Genomic DNA, 18,464 nt, shown 5'->3' on the forward strand with positions numbered 1-18,464 from the left:
AACAAACAAATGCTAGTGAGTATGTGGAGATAAAGGAACTCTAGTGCATTGCTGATAGGAATACGGACAGGTGCAGCCACTGTGGAAAACAGTATGGAGTTTCTTCAAAAAATTAAAAATGGAATTGCCTTTTGATCCAGTGATCCCACTGCTGGGACTACATCCTCTGAATCATGAAACCAACTCAAAAGTACTTATGCGCCCCTATGTTCACAGAAGCATTATTCACAATAGCCAAGACCTGAAAAGCAGCCCAAGTGCCCATCAGCAGATGAGTGGATATAAAGCTGTGGTACATTTACACAAAGGAATACTACATGGCCACAAAAACAAAGGAAATCTTACCTTTTGTGACAGCATGGATGGACCTGAAGATTATTATGCTAAGTGAAATAAACCAGTCAGGAAGAGACAAATACCATATGATCTTGCTTATATGTGGGATCTAATGAACAAAACAGAAATGGAGACATGGACACATGGAACAGATTGACAGTTGTCAGATGGGAGAGGATGGGGTGGGGGGAACTGGATGAAAGAAAGTGAATGGATTAGCCAAAGAACATACATGCACAGCCCATAGACACAGACAACAGTGTGGTGATGGCCAGAGGAAAGAGGCGTGGGGGATGGTTGGAGACAGGAAAAGTGGGAGCTGGGAAATGGGGACATTAATAGTGTCAACAATAGATATGAAAACAAAAAAATTAAAACATTAAGTAAAAGTTGTGGTAAACAGCATGTAAATTTATCATCCTAGGCATGTACAATTAAGTATATTCACATTGTTGTGCAACAATTCTCCAAAACTTTTTCTTCATGCAAAACTGATCCTCTATACACATGAAACATCTCTCCATTTCCCTTTCTCCTCAGCCCCTGGTAACTACCATGCTACTTTCTATGTCTATGAATTGGACAACTTTATTTTCTTCACATAAGAATGATCTTTTTTTTTAAGATTTTATTTATTTATTTTTAGAGATGGAAGGGAAGGAGAAAGAGAGAGAGAAAGAAACATCAGTGTGTGGTTGCTGGGGGTCATGGCCTGCAACCAAGGCATGTACCCTGACTGGGAATCGAACCTGCGACACTTTGGTTCATAGCCCATGCTCAATCCACTGAGCTACACCAGCCAGGGCTAAGAATGATCTTTTAAGAGAAGACAGTATTTGTCTTCTTGTGACTGGCTCATTTCACTTAGCATAATGTCCTAAAGGTTTATACCACATTTTGTTTCTCCAATCATCCAAGTGGAAACTTGGGTCACTTGACTATTGTGGATAGTCTTGCTTTAAATATGGGTGTGCAAATATCTCTTCAGGTCCCTGCTCTTTTTTTTTTTTTTGATAGTAGCCATCCTAATAGGTTGTGAGGTGACACTTCACTATGGTTTTTACTTGAATTTCTCTAGTGATTAGTGATGTTGAACTTGTTTTCATATGCTTGTTTGCCATTTACGTATTATTTTTAGAGAAATGTCTATTTAAGTCTTTGCCCTTTTTAAAATTGTTTTTTTTCCGTGTGTGTGGTTTTGTTTCTTGTTGTTATTGAGTCATAAGTGTTTTGTGTATATTCTGGATAATAACACCTTATCAGATACATACTTTTCAAATATTAGAAATTAACCAATTTTGTTGGTTGATCACATATAGGGCAAACTTGCTGGGCTCTCTGATTTCAGTGGTTTATTTGTTATTGATATTCTCTCCCATTCTCATTTTTTCTCTCTCCTTTGCTAGGTAGATAATGTCAGCAAACACTGAGAGTATTGCTTTCTAACCCTTAAAACTCTTAATTAGCCCTGGGTGGTGTAGCTCAGTAGATTGAGCACGGGCCTGTGAGCCAAAGCGTTGCTGGTTTGATTCCCAGTCAGGGCACATGCTTGGGTTGCCGGCCAGGTCCCCAGTAAGGGGTGCATCAACCACACATTACTGTTTCACTCCCTTTCTCTCTCCTTCCCTTCCCCTCTCTCTAAAAAAACAAAACCAAAAAACACCTCTTAATTAGTTTCTTTTTTCACAGCACTGGCCAGGACCTCCAGTTCTGTGTTAAGCAGTGGTACAGACAATGAACATCATTGTTAAAGGAAGTACAATGAAATGTTCTGCACTAATTACAATGTTTACTGTGGATTTTTAAAAGAAACTTTTAATTTGAGATAATTGTAGATTCACATGCAGTTGTAGAAATAGTACAAACAGATCCTTTGTACCCTTTGCCCAGTTTCCCATAATGGCGATGTCTTGCAAGATTATGGTACAATATCAAAATCAGGATAAGTTGATACAGTCAATATACAGAACATTCCTACCATCACAAGGACCCCCCATGTTGCTTTTTAACAGCCATATGCACCTCCCTATTGCTCTAAACCCTCCTTAACCTTTGGCAGTAGCTAATTTGATCTCCATTTGTATAATTTGTCATTTCAGTATTTTTTTTACTTTTTAAAAAAGATTTCATTTATTTCTTTTTAGAGAGGGAAGGGAGGGAGACAGAGAGAGAGAGAGAAACATCAATGTGTGGTTGCTGGGGGTCATGGCCTGCAACCCAGGCATGTACCCTGACTGGAAATCGAACCTGTGACACTTTTTTTTTTAACTTTTTTATTGCATTTTTTCCATTACCATTTAGTCCCCTTATGCTCACTCCTTCTCACAATCACTGCACTGTTGTCCATGTTTATGAGCACTTACTCCTTTTTGCTCAATCTCTCCACATTTTAACCCCTGCCAGAGCTGTCAGCCCGGTCTCTATCTATGAGTCTGTCTTTAATTTGCTTGTTAGTTCAGTTTGTTCATTAGATTCCACATATCAGTGAAATTATATGGTATTCGTCTTTCTCTGACTGGCTTATTTCACTTAGCATAATGTTCTACAGGTCTATCCACACTGTTGCAAAAGGTAAAACTTTCTTCTTTTAACAACCAAGTAGTATTCCATTGTGTAAATGTTCCATAGTTGTTTTATCCACTCATCTACTGATAAACACTTGGGCTGCTTCTGTATATTGGCAATTGTAAATAATGGTATAATGAACATTGGGGTGCTTATGTTCTTTTGAATTAGTGTTTGGGGTTCCTTTGGATATATTCCCAGAAGTGAGATCATTGGGTCAAAAGGCAGGTCCATTTTTAATTTTTTTCAGGTATCTCCACACTACTTTCCACAGTGGCTGCACCAGGCTGCATCCCCACCAACAGAGCACTAGGGTTCCTTTTTCTCTATATCCTGGCCAGCACTTGTTTGTTGATATATTGATGACAGTGTGTGAGATGATACCTCATTGTGGTTTTAATTTGCATTTCTCAGATGATTAGTGATGTTGAGCGTCTTTTCATATGGCTATTGGCCATTTGCATGTCCTCTTTTGAGAAGTGTGTATTCAGGTCCCTTACACATTTTTAATTTGGGTCGTTTGGGGGGTTTTGGTATTGAATTTTGTAAGTTCTTTATTCACTTTAGATATTAAGCTCTTATCAGATGTATTGTTGAATATGTTCTCCCATTCACTGGGTTATCTTTATTTTGTTGATGACTTCCTCTGCTGTGCAAAAACTTTTTAGTGTGATGTAGTCCCATTTATTTATTTTTTCTTTTGTTTCCCTTGCCTGTGGAGATACATCAGATAAAATATTGCTATGAGCAATGTCTGAGATTTTACTGCCTATGATTTTTCCTAAAATTTTATGGTATTAGGTCTAACATTTAAGTCTTTAATCCATTTTGAATTTATTTTTGTATGTGGCATAAAGAGATGGTCTAGTTTCACTTTTCTGCACATATCTGTCTAATTTTATCAACAGCATTTATTGAATAAACTATAATTAGCCCATTGCATGTGCTTGCTTCCTCTGTCAAATCTTAATTGACTATAAAGTTGTGTGTTTATTTCTGGGATTCCTATTCTGTTCCATTGAAATATGTTTGTTTTTATTCCAGTACTAAGCTGTTTTGATTACTATGGCCTTATAATGTAACTTGATGTTTGGTAGCATAATTCCTCCAAATTAGTTCTTCTTTCACAGGATCACTATTGCTGTTCAGGGCCTTTTGTGGTTCCATATAAATTATTATAGTATTTATCTTAGTTATGTGAAATATGTTATTGGAATCTTGATAGTAATCTCTTTGAATCTGTAGATTGCTTTGGGTAGCATGGACTTTTAATGATGTTCATTTTTCCTAACAATGAACATAGTATGTACTTCTATTCACTTGTATCTTCATCAGTTTCTTTCTTCAGTGTCATAATTTTTTGAGTACAGGTCTTTTAAATTTGTTTTTCATTTTATTAGTTCTAAGTATATTTTATTGATTACAGTATTACAGTTGCCACATTCTTCTCTCTCCCCTCTATCCCCTCCCTCTGCACTCCCTCCAATGCTCTCCCCCACCTTAGTTCACATCCATGGGTCACATACATAAGTTCCCTGGCTTCTCCACTTCCTACACCACTCCCAACCTCCCCCTGTCCATTCTGTACCCACCAGTCATGCTTCATATTCCCTGTACATTTTCTCCCCATTCTCACCCCCCTCCACATGATAACCCTCCATGTGATCTCCATTTCTGTGATTCTGTTCCTCTTTGCTTAGTTTGTTTTTGTTTTTTAGGTTCAATTGTTGATAGTTGTGAGTTTGTTGTCATTTTACAGTTCATAATTTTGATCTTCTTCTTATATAAGTCCCTTGAACATTTCATAGAATAAGGGCGTGGTGATGATGAACTCCTTTAATTGGACCTTATCTGGTAAACACTTATCTGCCTTTCCATTCTAATGATAGCTATGTTGGATAGAGTAACTTTGGATGTAGGTCCTTGCCTTTCCTGACTTTTTATACTTCTTTGTAGCCCCTTATTTCCTGTAAGGTTTCTTTTGAGAAATCGGCTGATAGTCTTTTGATTGCTTTTAATATTATCTCTCTATCTTTGATATTGGGAAATGTAATCATGATGTGCCTTGGTATGTCCTTCCTTGGGTCCAACTTCCTTGGGACTCTCTGAGCTTCCTGGACTTCCTGGAAGTCTATTTCCTTTGCCAGATTAGGGAAGTTCTCCATTATTTTTTCAAATAAGTTTTCAACTTCTTGCTCTTCCTCTTCTCTTTCTAGTACCCATATGATTTGGAAGGTGGAACATTTAAAGTTGTCCTGGAGGCCCCTACGCCTCTGCTCATTTTTTTGAATTCTGTTTCTTCATTCTGTTTTGGTTGAATGTTTATTTCTTCTTTCTGTTCCATATTGTTGATTTGAGTCTTGGTTTCCTTCCCATCACTGTTGGTTTCCTGTACATTTTTCTTTATTTCACTTTTCATAGCCTTCACTTCTTTCTCTGTTTTGTGTCTGTACTCAAGCATTTCTGTGAGCATCCTGATTGCCAGTGTTTTGAATTCTACATCTGATAAGTTGGCTATCTCCTTGTCACTTAGTTCTTTTTCTGGAATTTTGATCTGTTCCTTCATTAGGGCCATTTTCTTAGTCTTGACACACCTGTTAACTTGTAAGGGGCAGAGCCTTAGGTATTCGCCATGGTGGGGCAACCCACTTTGCTGTGTTGTGGCACTGTATGTGGGGGAGGAGTCAGAGATGGAACAATGCCACTTGCTAAATTGATTGGCTCTTATCCAGCTTTCAGTCACTTCCCCTGCTAAAGCAAATTGGGCCCTTCTGGTACTGACTGCTAGGTGGGTGGGCTTGTGTACATCCCAGGACCCTGTGGGTCTCTCTAACGAACTCTCTTGTGAGGCTGGGAGTTTTTCCCATTGCTGCAGCCTCCACAGGTTTTTACAGACAGAGGTTTTGAGGCTGTATTTTCCCATTTTGGAACCCTGGGTTGTGTGGTCTGTATTGCTCCCCAGTTTTTCCTCTAGGCTTATCTGCACACGAATGTGGGATTGCCCCATCCACCAGCCACCACTTCACCCACCCAGTTCTCCAGCTGCCACTTTGCCATGTGTCCTCTCCACCCCAGCTGCTCATCTCTGCCCCTCCCACTGGTCTGGATAAATGTTTCTTCCTTAACTACTTGGTTGTCCGACTTCCATGCAGTTTGGTTTTCTGGCAGTTCTGGTTGTTTTTTGTTTTTAAATTTGTTGTTGTCCTTCTTCTGGTTATGTGAGAAAGCAAAACATATCTACCTATGCCTCCATCTTGGCTGGCAGTCTCAAGTACAGGTCTTTTAAGTCATTGGTTAGATTTATTCCTAGGTATTTTGTTCTTTTTGAAGCAATGGTAAATGTGATTGTTTTACTTAATGTTTCTTTCTGATAGTTAATTACTGGCATATAAAAATGCAACTGATTTCTGGACATTGATTTTGTATTCTGATACTTTGCTGAATTCATTTATCAGTTCTAGTAGTTTCTTGGTAGGATCTTTGGGTTCTCTTTGTACAGTATCATACGATCTGCAAGTAAAGATAGTTTTACTTCTTTTCCAATTTGGATGCCTTTTATTTCTTCTTCTCATCTGATTGCTATGGCTAAGACTTCTGGTACTATGTTGAATAAGAGAGGTGAAAGAGGATATCCCTGTTTCGTTCCTGATTTTAAGGGGAATGCTTGTAGTCTTTGCCCATAGAGGAATGCTGGCAGTGAGTTTGTTAGGTATGGCTTTGATTATCTTTAGGTATGTCCCCTCTAGTCCCACTTTGCTGAGAGTTTTTTTTTTATCATAAATGGGTACTGGATTTTATCAAATTTTTTTTCCTTCATAAATTGATATTATTATGTAGTTTTTATCTTTCATTTTGTTTATATGGTGAATCACATTTATTGATTTGTGAATGGTGTACCAACCTTGTATTCCTGTAATAAATCCCACTTTATCATGGTGTATGATCTTTTTGATGAAAAGATTGCTGTATTCAGTTTGCTAATATTTTGTTGAGGATTTTAGTATCTATATTCAGAGATATGGACCTATAATTTTCTTTTTTTGTTGTGTCTTTATCTAGTTTTGTAATTAGGACAATGTGGGTTTGTAAAAAGACTTTGGGAGTCTTTCCTCCTCTCAAATTTTTTGGAATAGTTTGAGAAGGAGAAGTGTTACTTCTGGGAATGTTTGATAAAATTCCTCTATGAAGCCATCCATTCCAGGCTATTGTTTGTTGGTAGTTTTTTTGATAACTGCTTCAATTTCACTAGTTATGCACTGACTGTGTACTCAGATTCTCTGATTCTTCCTGATTTAGTTTTGGAAGGTTGTATGTTTCTAGGAATATATCCATTTCATCCAAGTTGTCCAATTTGTTGGCATATAGTTGTTCATAATCTTCTCTTACAATCCTTTGTATTTCTTTGGTGTTAGTTGTTGTTTCTCCTCTTTCATTTCTGATTGTATTTATTTGGGTCTTCTCTCTTTTTTCTTATGAGCCTGGTGAAAGGTTTGTCAATCTTGTTTATCTTTAAAAAAAACCAGCTCTTGGACTTTGATCTTTTGTATCTTTTTTCACTCTATTTCATTTATTTCTGCTCATATATTTATTATTATTTCCTTCCTTCTACTTAGTTCAGTCTTTGTTGTTCCTTTTCAAGTTCCTTAATTATAAAGTTAGATCGTTTATTTTGGCTTTTTCTTGTTTCTTATCCATTAGGACTCTTTTCACTGTGTCCTACAGATTTTGGTTTGCTGTGTCTTCATTTTCGTTTGTTTCAAGGTAACTTCTGATTTCTTTCTTGATCTTATTGATTCCTTGATCTCTTGATTTCTTTCTTGACCCATTCATTGTTTAATAACATGTTATTCATCTTCCATGTTTTTGCATGATTTTCAATGTTCTTCTTGTGATTGATTTCTACTTTCATAGCATTGTGGTTAAAGAAGATGCTTGATATGATTTACATCTTCTTAAATTTATTGAAACTAGTTTTGTGTCCAAACATGTGGTGTATTCTAGAAATTGTTCTATATGCACTTGAAAATAATTTACATTCTGCTGTTTTGGGGTAAAATGCTCTGAAGATATAAATTAAAATTATTTGATCTAGTGTGTCATTTAAGGTGGCAGTCTCCTTGTTGATTTTTTGTCTGGAAGATCTATCCATTGAAATCAACTGGGTGTTAAAAATCTTTTATTATGACCATATTTCTGTTGATCTGTCCCTTTATGTTCATCAATTTTGCTTTACATAGTTAGATGCTTATGTGCTGGATGAATAAATGTTTACTATGGTTATATCCTCTTGTTGGATTGTTCCTTTTATCATTATGTAGAGTCCTTCTTTGTCTTCTGTGATAGCCTTGGTTTTAAAGTCTACTTTGTCATATGTAAGTATTGCTACCCCAGCTTTTTTTTTCTTTTTCCATTAGCATGACTATCTTTTTCCATCCTTTTATTTTTAGTCTGTGTGTATCTTTTGTTCTGAGGTGGGTCTTTTGGAGACAGCATAGGTATGGGTCCTGTTTTCTTGTCCATAAGCTACCCTATGTCTTTTGGTCAGAGCATTTAAGCCATTTACATATAAAAGTGATCATTGATAGATACATATTTATTGCCATTTTTAAAAATTATTTTTTCTATGTTTTTTTTTCTTTACCTTATTCTTTTTCTTAAAGCAAGACTTTAACATGTTGCAACACTGGTTTGGTGGTAACAAATTCCTTTAGCTTTTTCTTGCCTGGGAAGCTCTTTATTTCTTCTTTAATTTTAAATGTTAGCCTTGCTGACTAAAATAGCCTTGGTTGTAGGTATTTGTTTTTCATCACTTTGAATATTTCACGCCAAGCCCCTCTGGCCTGAAATGTTTCTGTTGAGAAATCAAATGACAGTCTAATGGGAGCTCCCTTGTAGGTAACTAACTGCTTTTCTCTTGTGACTTTTAAGATTCTTTCCTTGTCTTTAAGCTTTGCCTTTTTAATTATGATGTGTAGTGGTGTGGGTCTCTTTGGGTTCATCTTGTTGGGAACTCTGTACTTCCTTGACTTGTGTGTCTTTTCCCTTCACCAGATTAGGGAAGTTTTCAGTCATTATTTCTTCAAATATGTTTTCAATACCTTGTTCACTGTCTTCCTCTTTTGTTATTCTCATCATGTGGTTATGTTATGCTTCATGTTTTCCCAAAGGTTTCTTAAACTCTTTTCATTTTTTTAAATTCTTTTTTCTTTTTGCTGTTCTGCTTGAGTTTTTTTTTTTCTACCTTGCTTTCCAAATCACTGATTTGATCCTCTGGTTCATTTAACCTACTGTTTATTCCTTCCAGTGTATTATTTATTTCAGATATTGCATTCCTTATTTCTGATGGGTCCTTTTGTATAGTTTCATTGTCTTTTTTCATGCTGTTGAATCCTTATAATCATTACTCTAAATTCTATATCTAATACATTTCTTGCCTCCATTTAGTTCTTCTTCTGGAGAATTCTCTTCTTTTTTCATTTGGGGCCTATTTCTTTGTCTCCCCATTTTGGCCACCTCTTTGTTATTGTTGTTGTTTTTTAATGTAACATTAGGTTTATTTATTTTTAAGTATATTTTATTGATTATGCTATTGTAGTTGCCTCAATTTTTCCCTCTTTATCCCCCCCCCGCCCTGTACCCTCCAACCCTCCAGCATTCCTCCCTCCCCTTAGTTCATGTCCATGGGTTGTACATATAAGTTCTTTGAATTCTGTTTCCTATACCATTTTTGGCCTCTCCCTGTCTATTTTATGCCTACCGATTATGTTTCTTATTCCCTGTACCTTTCTCCCCATTCCTCCCTTCCCCCTCCCCACTGAAAACCCTGCATGTCATGTCCATTTCTCTGATCCTGTTCCTGTTCTAGTTGTTTGCTTAGTTTTTGTTTTTCTTTTTTCTTTTAGGTTCATTTGTTGATAGTTGTTTGTTGTCATTTTACTGTTCATAGTTTTTGATCTTCTTCAATTTCTTAGATAAGTTCCTTCAACATTTTATATAATAAGGGCTTGGTGATGATGAACTCGTTTAACTTGACCTTATCTGGGAAGCACTTTATCTTTGCTTCCATTCTAAATGAAAGCTTTTCTGGGTAGAGTAACCTTGGATGTAGGTCCCTGCTTTTCATGGCTTCAGATACCTCTTTCCAGCCCCTTCTTGCCTGCAAGGTTTCTTTTGAGAAATCAGCTGATAGTTTTATGGGCATTCCTTTGTAGGTAACTCTCTTCTCTTGCTGCTTTTAAGATTCTTTCTTTATCTTTAATTTTGGGTAACTTAATGATGATGTGCCTTGGTGTATTCCTCTTTGGGTCCAACTTCCTTGGGACTCTCTGGGCTTCCTGGACTTCTTGGAAGTCAATTTCCTTCACCAGATTGGGGAAGTTTTCCTTCATTATTTGTTCAAATAAGTTTTCAATTTCTTGCTCTTGTTCTTCTCCTTCTGGTATCCTATAATTTGGATATTGGAACATTTCAAGTTGTCCTAGAGGTTCCTAAGCCTCTCTTCATTTTTTAAAAAAATTCTTGTTTCTTTATTCTGTTCCATTTGGATGTTTATTTCTTCCTTTTGTTCCACATCATTGAGTTGAGTCCTAGTTTCCTTCCTGTCGCTGTTGGTTCCCTGAATATTTTGTTTTATTTCATTTTGGGTATCCTTCATTTGTTCTTTCATTTTGTGACCAAGCTCAATCAGTTCTGTAAGCATTTTGATTACCAGTGTTTTGAACTTTCCATCAGATAGGTTGACTATCTCCTTATCACTTAGCTCTCTCTCTGGAGTTTTGCTCTGTTCTTTCATCTGGACCATATTTCTTTGTCTTGGCAAACCTGTTAAGTTGTAAGGGGGCAGGGCCTTAGGTATTCACCAGGGCAGGGCAACTCTCCTTACTGTGCTGCGGCACTCTCTGTGGAGGGAGGGGCCAGAGGGGGAAAAATGCAGCTCACCTGCTTGGCTCTAGCCTCACTTTCCGATGGACTGTTGTGTGAGACTGGGCATTTCTACTACCATGGCAACCCCCACAGTAGTCCACAGTCAACTCTGAGTCTCAGTTTCCCATTCAGCCAGTTCTGCCCACATGGTCCACCACCTTTCCTTGGGTTCTCTCCATTGGCCTGTCTTACCAGTCTGGTTGGTCTGGTTGACTGTTTCTTTAATTCCTTGGTTGTTGGAGTTCCCTGCAGTTTGATTTTCTGGCACTTCTGGTTCTTTATTGATTTTAGATTGGGTGTTATCCTCCTATTGGTTGTACAAGGAAGCAAAGGGTTTCTTCCTGTGCCTCCATTTTGGTTGGAACTCCCCAGAAGTCTCTTTGTGTTTTTTTTCTATGTATTAGGTGATCTGCAAAGTCTCTGGTCTGCATTTATGTCACACACTGCATGTGACTGGCCCTAGGCTACCTGTTTGGAGCTATCAGTGATCCACAGCTTTTGGCTCCTTCTGCTGGACTTGGGTGTGTGCAGAAAGAACCAAGCTGCACACCAAGGCTGGCTTTTACCAGCACAACATCCATGGGAGGTCAACCAAGGTCTCAGAGCTCCCAGAGATTTACCTCTGCCTGCAAGCTTTCTGTTAGGCTTAATTACTGAAATAGCCTTCAGCTCTATTCTTAAGCATCCTGGCTTAAGCTCCCCATTGTAGGACAAGAGGGATTTCTGCAGTTGGGGCTAATGCTTCCCCTCCAGGCTGATTCCACATGAAATGGAATGCTCTGCCAAAGAATGATGGCTTCTGCAATATGGGAAATGACTCAGCACAGGGATCCTAGTAGCTGACCCTTACACCAGCCCCAGACTATCCTAATGTGTTTCTGGTCTGCTCTGCCCTCCCTCTGCTGAAGCCCAGGGTAAGTGCCTGCAAAATAATTTTTTTGTGTGTTGGTCCTTTAAGAGGATCTCTGCATCTCTAGCCATCTCTCCCTAGTGTACAGAAACCCCACTGCTTTTCACAGCCAGATGCTATTTTGGCTCCTTTCCTGGTACTGGTCCTGTAGGATGGGGAACCCATCTTGGGGTTTAGACCCTATAGTTCTCAGGGGGAACCTCCTGGCCACTGAAATATCCCCCCAGAACTTCAGTTGCTGCCTGTGGGAACCCAGCCAGCTCTCTTGTGCCTCCATATTTCCTGCCAGACTTATTGTTGTGTTGTGGAATCTTCTATAAGTCCTTGGTTATAAGGCTTCTCTTATGCTAGTGTTCAGTTGGTTATTCAGGATGATTTTTTCTATAATGTAGTTTGGTTCTGGGAAACAGTTAGTGTAGTTTGCATCTATTCTGCCACTGTCTTGGATCACAGGTTTTAATTTTTTTAAATTGCTTTTTATGAAGTTGAGAAAGTTCCCTTTATTCTATTTTATTTCTGAGTTTTTATCATGAATGGGTGTTCAATGAAATCAAATGCTTTTCCTGCATTAGTTAATAAGATTTATTTTTCTTCTTTAGCTTGATAATATGGGAGATTACACTGATGGATTTTTGAATATTGAACCAGCTTTGCATCCTTCAAAAAAACCCAAATGATTGAATATATACTGTTTTTTATATATTGTTAAATTGTATTTGCTAATAATTTGTTAAGGATTTTTGTGCTGCCCTGACTTGGTGTAGGTCAGTGCTTTGGGCATTGTCCTGCAAACCAAATTGTTGTCAGTTTGATTCCCGGTCAGGGTACATGCCTAGGTTGCCTGCCAGGTCCCCAGTCGGGGGTGCATGAGGGGAAACCAATTGATGTTTCTCTTGCACATTGATGTTTCTCTTTCTCCCTCCCTTCCCTTCTCTCTAAAAATAAGTAAATAAAATCTTTTTTTTTTAAGGATTTTTGTGCTTATTCGTGAAGGCTATAGGTATGTAGATTTTCTGTCTTTTTGGTATCAGACTCATGTTAATTTCATAAAATTGTAACCGGAAAAGATACTGGCGCTCCGGCTGCCTGTCACTACCAAATCCAATAAGCAATGACAGCAATTGAATCTTTTATGGGTGCTTTATTCAGATGGCCGGTGATCCGAGAAGAAGGAGGGTTCATACCCTAACAAACCATCTTCCCTTTTCTTTCCTGGCCAGATCTTTTATAAGAGGGTTGGGGAGGACAAACAAGGTGCAGTGAGCGCTTTGAGATTCAGAAGCTGCAACATTCCAGTCCTGGGCAGTTAGCTGTATCCAAGGGGGAGGGGTGGTCGCCTGCTCCTTCCTGGAACAAAGGTTCCGTGTCCCCAGGAGGTAATCCTCTATCAGTGCCCCAGGAGGTCGGCTGCTTCTCCGGGCCTTATCTGTAGTTTCTGAAATAAAAGCTTAACATACACTGTTACTTGCTAGACTTACAGTTTTTTACCTTAAGCTAAAATTTTCCAAGTTTTGAGTCCTCTATCAAAACGAATCGAGAAGTCTTTCCTTCTGGAAGAGACTGTGAAGAATTGGTGTTAATTCTTCTTTAAATGTTTGATAGAATCTTCCAGTGAAACTATCTGGACCTGAGATCCCCTTTTACACAGTTTAAATTTCAGATTAAATTTACACAGTTTAAAATACCTTAATAGTTATAGGGTTATTCAAATTACCTGTTTTATATTGGGTGAGTTGTAGTAATTTGTCTTCTTTTGAGAAAGTGGTACATATTGTCTAAATTGTCAAATTTATGTTCATTCATAACATAATGAGTTGTAGCATTCTCTTATTATTTTATTGATATACACAGGGTCTGCAGTGTATTCTTTGTTTCATTACTGATATTGCTAATTTCTATCGTCTTTTTCTCTTTTTCATTCTTGCTAGATGTTCATTAATTTATTCATTTATTTTCCAAGAACCATCTCTGTTTCACTGATTTTCTCTTTTGTTTTTCTTTTGAATTTCATCAATTTCTGCTCTTTATTATTTCCTTTATTCTGCTTCCTTTAGATTTTGATCGTTTTCTAGGTTCTTGAGGTAGGAGCTTAGATTATTGATTTAAGACTTTTAATCTTTTTTAATGTATGCATTTAATGTTGGGAACCACCCTGCCTGGTTTTGATAGGGGTTTAAGACTTGGGAAAATTTAACTTAAGGTAAATAGTCATAAATTTAGCAAGTAATGTGTATGTTAAGTTTTTGTTTCAGCAACTACAGATAAGGCCCATCCTGGTGCCTAAATTTTAAGCAGTTGACCTCCTGGGGCATTGACTGGGGATTACCTGGTCTGGAGGCTTCTGTACCAGGAAGAAGCAAGCGACTACCCTTCCCCCTTGGAGGAAACTGTTAAATTTCAAAGGCTTTCGATGACGCCTTGTTTGCCCTCCCCAACCCCCTTATAAAAGATCTGTCTGGGAAAGAAAGAGAGAGATGGTTTGTTAGGGTATGAACCCGCCGTCTTCTCGTCTTCTCGGTTCGCCAGCCATCTGAATAAAGCGCCTATAAAAGATTCAGTCACTGTCATTGCTTATTGGATTTGGTAGTGACAGGCAGCCCGAACGCTGGTGTCTTTTCCGGTTACAGTTTCAGAAACTGTAACCCCTCGGGGCTAAGCCTGAGTAAAAAGACCTTGGAATCATAAGCCATTAAGGAGACAAAGCTTATCTTCCTTGTAGGGGTGCCACCTCTGCTCCCTTTCACCTTACCCTGCTTGGCCCCAGGTGGATGACTGGATAGCCAATGATGGGTAAGATTCCTCAAAGGAGGGATGACCCAAGACAGGCATGGTCATGAAGGGGCCCTCAGGGAAGGACTTGGGGAACTATAGAAAAAGGGGGTGATGGACCCTCACCCCTTGGTTTTGACATAGCCTGGGTCCTCATTCTGTCTACGAAGTCTCCTAATATCTTGGCTGCCTTACTTCCCCTGCTTGACCTAAGCCTGAAGCAATGTTGGAGGTGGGTGCGGCCCTGTGTTGGAAGGGGCGGTTGCCCCAGGGCGAACAGGCCTAAGAAAGAATGTATAAAATCCTGTGAAACCTGCTTTGCTAATACCTTCAATTTAAATGATAAGGGTCCAAGCATGAAGTGAATTTGTTTCCTCAAAGTTTTATGGCCCTTTAGCTATCTGACCCTGATTCTAAATAAGCCCTCATAGTTCTTTGAATGTTATCTATTGTTTGATCATTACTGCCTGACAATGATTGATGAGCTTTATGTATATGCCCTGTATTCCTATGCACATAAACCCAGTAAAAGTTCATTGAGGAACAGGTTTCTGGCCCTTCTCCTTTGAGAGTTTGGCCACTTTTCCTTCCCAAGCAGATCATGTTTTGGTAGACATGTTTTCATCCATGGTGAATGGGGGGCTCTGCGGGCAAAGCTCCCCCACAATTTAATACTCTGAATTTTCCTCTCAGCACTCCTTTAACTATGCTCCATAAATTTTGATATACTGTATGTTCATTTTTATTCAATTCAATGTATTTTAAAATTTTTCTTGAGATCTTCTGACCAATGGATTCTTTAAAAGTAATTGTTTACTTTACAAACATTTGGAGATTTTCCTGTTATCTTTCTATTACCTATTTCTAGTTTGATTTCATTGTGGTCAAAGAACATACTCTACAACTTCAATTATCTTAAATTTATTGACATTTGTTTTATGGCTTCAGATATAATTCATCTTGATATATGTTCCATGGGCCCATGGGCACTTGAAAAGAGTATGTATTCAGCTGTTGTTGGGTGTAGTGTTTTTTTAATAGTTCATTTTTATTGTATTTTTCCATTACTATTTATCCTCCTAATATCCTCTTCCATCTCCACCCACCCCCTCTCCCACAATTGCCACATTGTTCTTTTTCTTTTTTGTTCAACCCTTCACCCCCCAAATACCTCTCCAGAGCTGTCAGTCAGCTCTCTATCTATGAGCCTGTCTCTGTTTTGCTTGTTAGTTCAGCTGTAAAATAAAATTTAAAAAAAGGAAAATTTTGCCCTTTGTGACAGCATGGATGGACCTGGAGATCATTATGCTAAGGGAAATAAGCCAATTAGAGAACAAGCACCACAATTTCATTCAAATGTGGATTAGATACTACTGGTTGATGGTATTGCTGTGTTCTATATCCTTGCTGATTTTCTTTCTAATTGTTCTATTACTTTTTGAAAGAGTTATGTTGAAGTCTCTAACTATTATTGTAGATTCGTGTATTTATTTTTTCAGTTTTATTACTTTTTGCTTCACATATTTTACAGCTCTGTTATTTGTGCATAAACATTTAGGATTGCTAAGTCTTCTTGGTAAATTGACCCTTTTATTATCAAGTGTTCCAATACATCTCTGACAATTTTCTTTACTCAGAAGTTTATTTTATCTGATAGTTGTATGCTTAATCATGTTTTCCTTTGATTGATTGCATTGTATATATTTTTCCGTCCTTTTAGTTTAACCTATCTATGTTATAGTTGAACTGAGTTTCTTGTAGATAGCATATCTTTGGTTCATTCACTTTTTAAAACTCCACTCTACTAATCTGTCCTTTAATTGATACATTTAGACAATTTACATTAAATGAAATAATTGATATGTGTTTTAGTCGACTTGGGCTGTCATAACAAAATACTATAAACTGGAGGCTTTAAACAATGAAAATGAATTTTCTTACACAGTTTTGGAGGCTGGAAGTCTGAGATCAGAATGCCAGCATGATCAGTTTCTGGTGAGTGCTTTCTTCCTGACTTGTATCCTGGTTACGTCCTCACCAGAGGGCACGGGGTAGAGAGACAGAATAGGTTTTCTTCTACTACTTACAAAGACGCTAATCTTGTTAGATCAGGGCCATACCCTTATGACCTCATTTAACCTTAATTACTTCCATTAAGGCTCTATCTCCAAACACATTAGGGGGTTAGAGAACTTCAATATATGAATTTGGGGGGAACATAATTTAGTACATTGTAATATGGTAGGGCTCGCCCCTGATATTTTTTTCCTGTTTGTTCTCTCTGTTTTTCATTTCTCTGTTTACTTTTTCTCTGCTTTTCTGTGGCTTACCTGCACATTTTTTATAATTAGATTTTTATTTATCTATACTGTTTTTGAGTACATCTCTTTGTATCTTTGTATAGCAATTTTAGTGGTTTTGTTTAGATATTACATTATATATACATAATTATCACAGTCTACTGGTGTCTTCATTTACCAGTTTGTCCCTTTATGTCCCTTTTCTTTCCTTTATTTATAATATAATAATCTTAATATTTCCTCTACATACATTTTGAACCACAGGAGACAGTATTATAATTTTTGCTTTAACCACCAAACATAACTTAGAAAACTAAAAGACCTTTTTTCTATTTATCCATATTTTTTGCTTACCTTGTTCTTTCTTTTTTGATATTACAAGGTTCATATTTTATCATTTTCATTCCATTTAGATAACTTGTTTTAGCCATTATCATTATTGCTGGGTAGGTGTGGGAGACCTCCCTCGCCCCCACCCCCCATCTCCTTCACCACTGAGATCTTGGGGAAGGAGCCTCATTACTGGTCTTAAGAAATGAAATTCTTTGCATCCAAATTGGTCTACCCAGACACCACTGCAGGATGATGTTCAGATGCCTATTAAAACCTCAAAGGAACGGAAGTTTAGCGTTCTCATTTGGGCTTTCTAGTGTGAGTAGGAGTGGGGCTACAGTTATTTCTATGGTGTTTTCCTGGAATAGAGCAGTTATTTTCTAAAAGTTTTCTGTCTTAGTAGGCTGCCTCTGTCCTGGTCTTTGGTTATTGACCAGCAATTTGTATGTGTGTGTATATCCGTTGGCCTTTCCAAATTGCCAGTTTCTTCAGCTCCACGTCTGGGATACATGAGTCAAAAGGAAAGCCCAGGGAACTCACCACTGGGTCATTTTCAGATCCTGGCTTCCTACAAGGTCTGCCTTCTTATCTCTAACTTTCAGAGTTTTCTTATGTTTGTTTCATACACAATGTCCAGTGTTTTTAGTTGCACTTAGTGGGAGGAATAGAGAAAAGTATCTTTATTCCATTTTCCCAGAAGCAGAAGTTCTTACTACAGATTTTTATGTACAAGTTTTATCAAACTAAGTAGGTTTTCTTTTATTCTTAATATTATTTTTAAAAAGATTTTATTTATTTATTTTTGGGCAGAGGAGAAGGAAGGGAGAAAGAGTGGGAGAAACATCATTGTGTGATTGCCTCTCGCAGTCTCTACTGGAGAACCTGGCCCACAACCCAGGCATGTGCCCTGACCAGGAATCAAACCAGCAGCCCTTTGGTTCACAGGCTGGTGCTCAATCTGCTAAGCCACACCAGCCAGTGCTATTCCTAGTTTTCTAAGAATTAAAAAACAAACATAAATAAATATTGAAATTTTAAAAATAGTTTTCCAGCATTGATTTATTTTATATGTATTTTTGTATTTCCCCTCTTAATTTCTTAATAATGGTGGATTATATCGAGAAACTTTTTGATGTGGAACATCTTGGCATTCCTGGATTAAACCCAGGAATTTGATCATCCTATATATTCATGCTTTCTGTTAGTTGTATTTAGTTAATATTTTAGTTAGAGTGGTGTGTTTGCTTTTATAAAGCATGGACATAAAACTTGCTTATTTTGTATTTCCTTATTTGTTTTTATAATAAAAATTCTTATAAGCAATGAGC

Source organism: Phyllostomus hastatus, unplaced genomic scaffold (genome assembly GCF_019186645.2).
Source record: "Phyllostomus hastatus isolate PE091 unplaced genomic scaffold, TTU_PhHast_1.1 phas_contig_1048, whole genome shotgun sequence".
In the NCBI taxonomy this organism is placed as follows: Eukaryota; Metazoa; Chordata; class Mammalia; order Chiroptera; family Phyllostomidae; genus Phyllostomus; species Phyllostomus hastatus.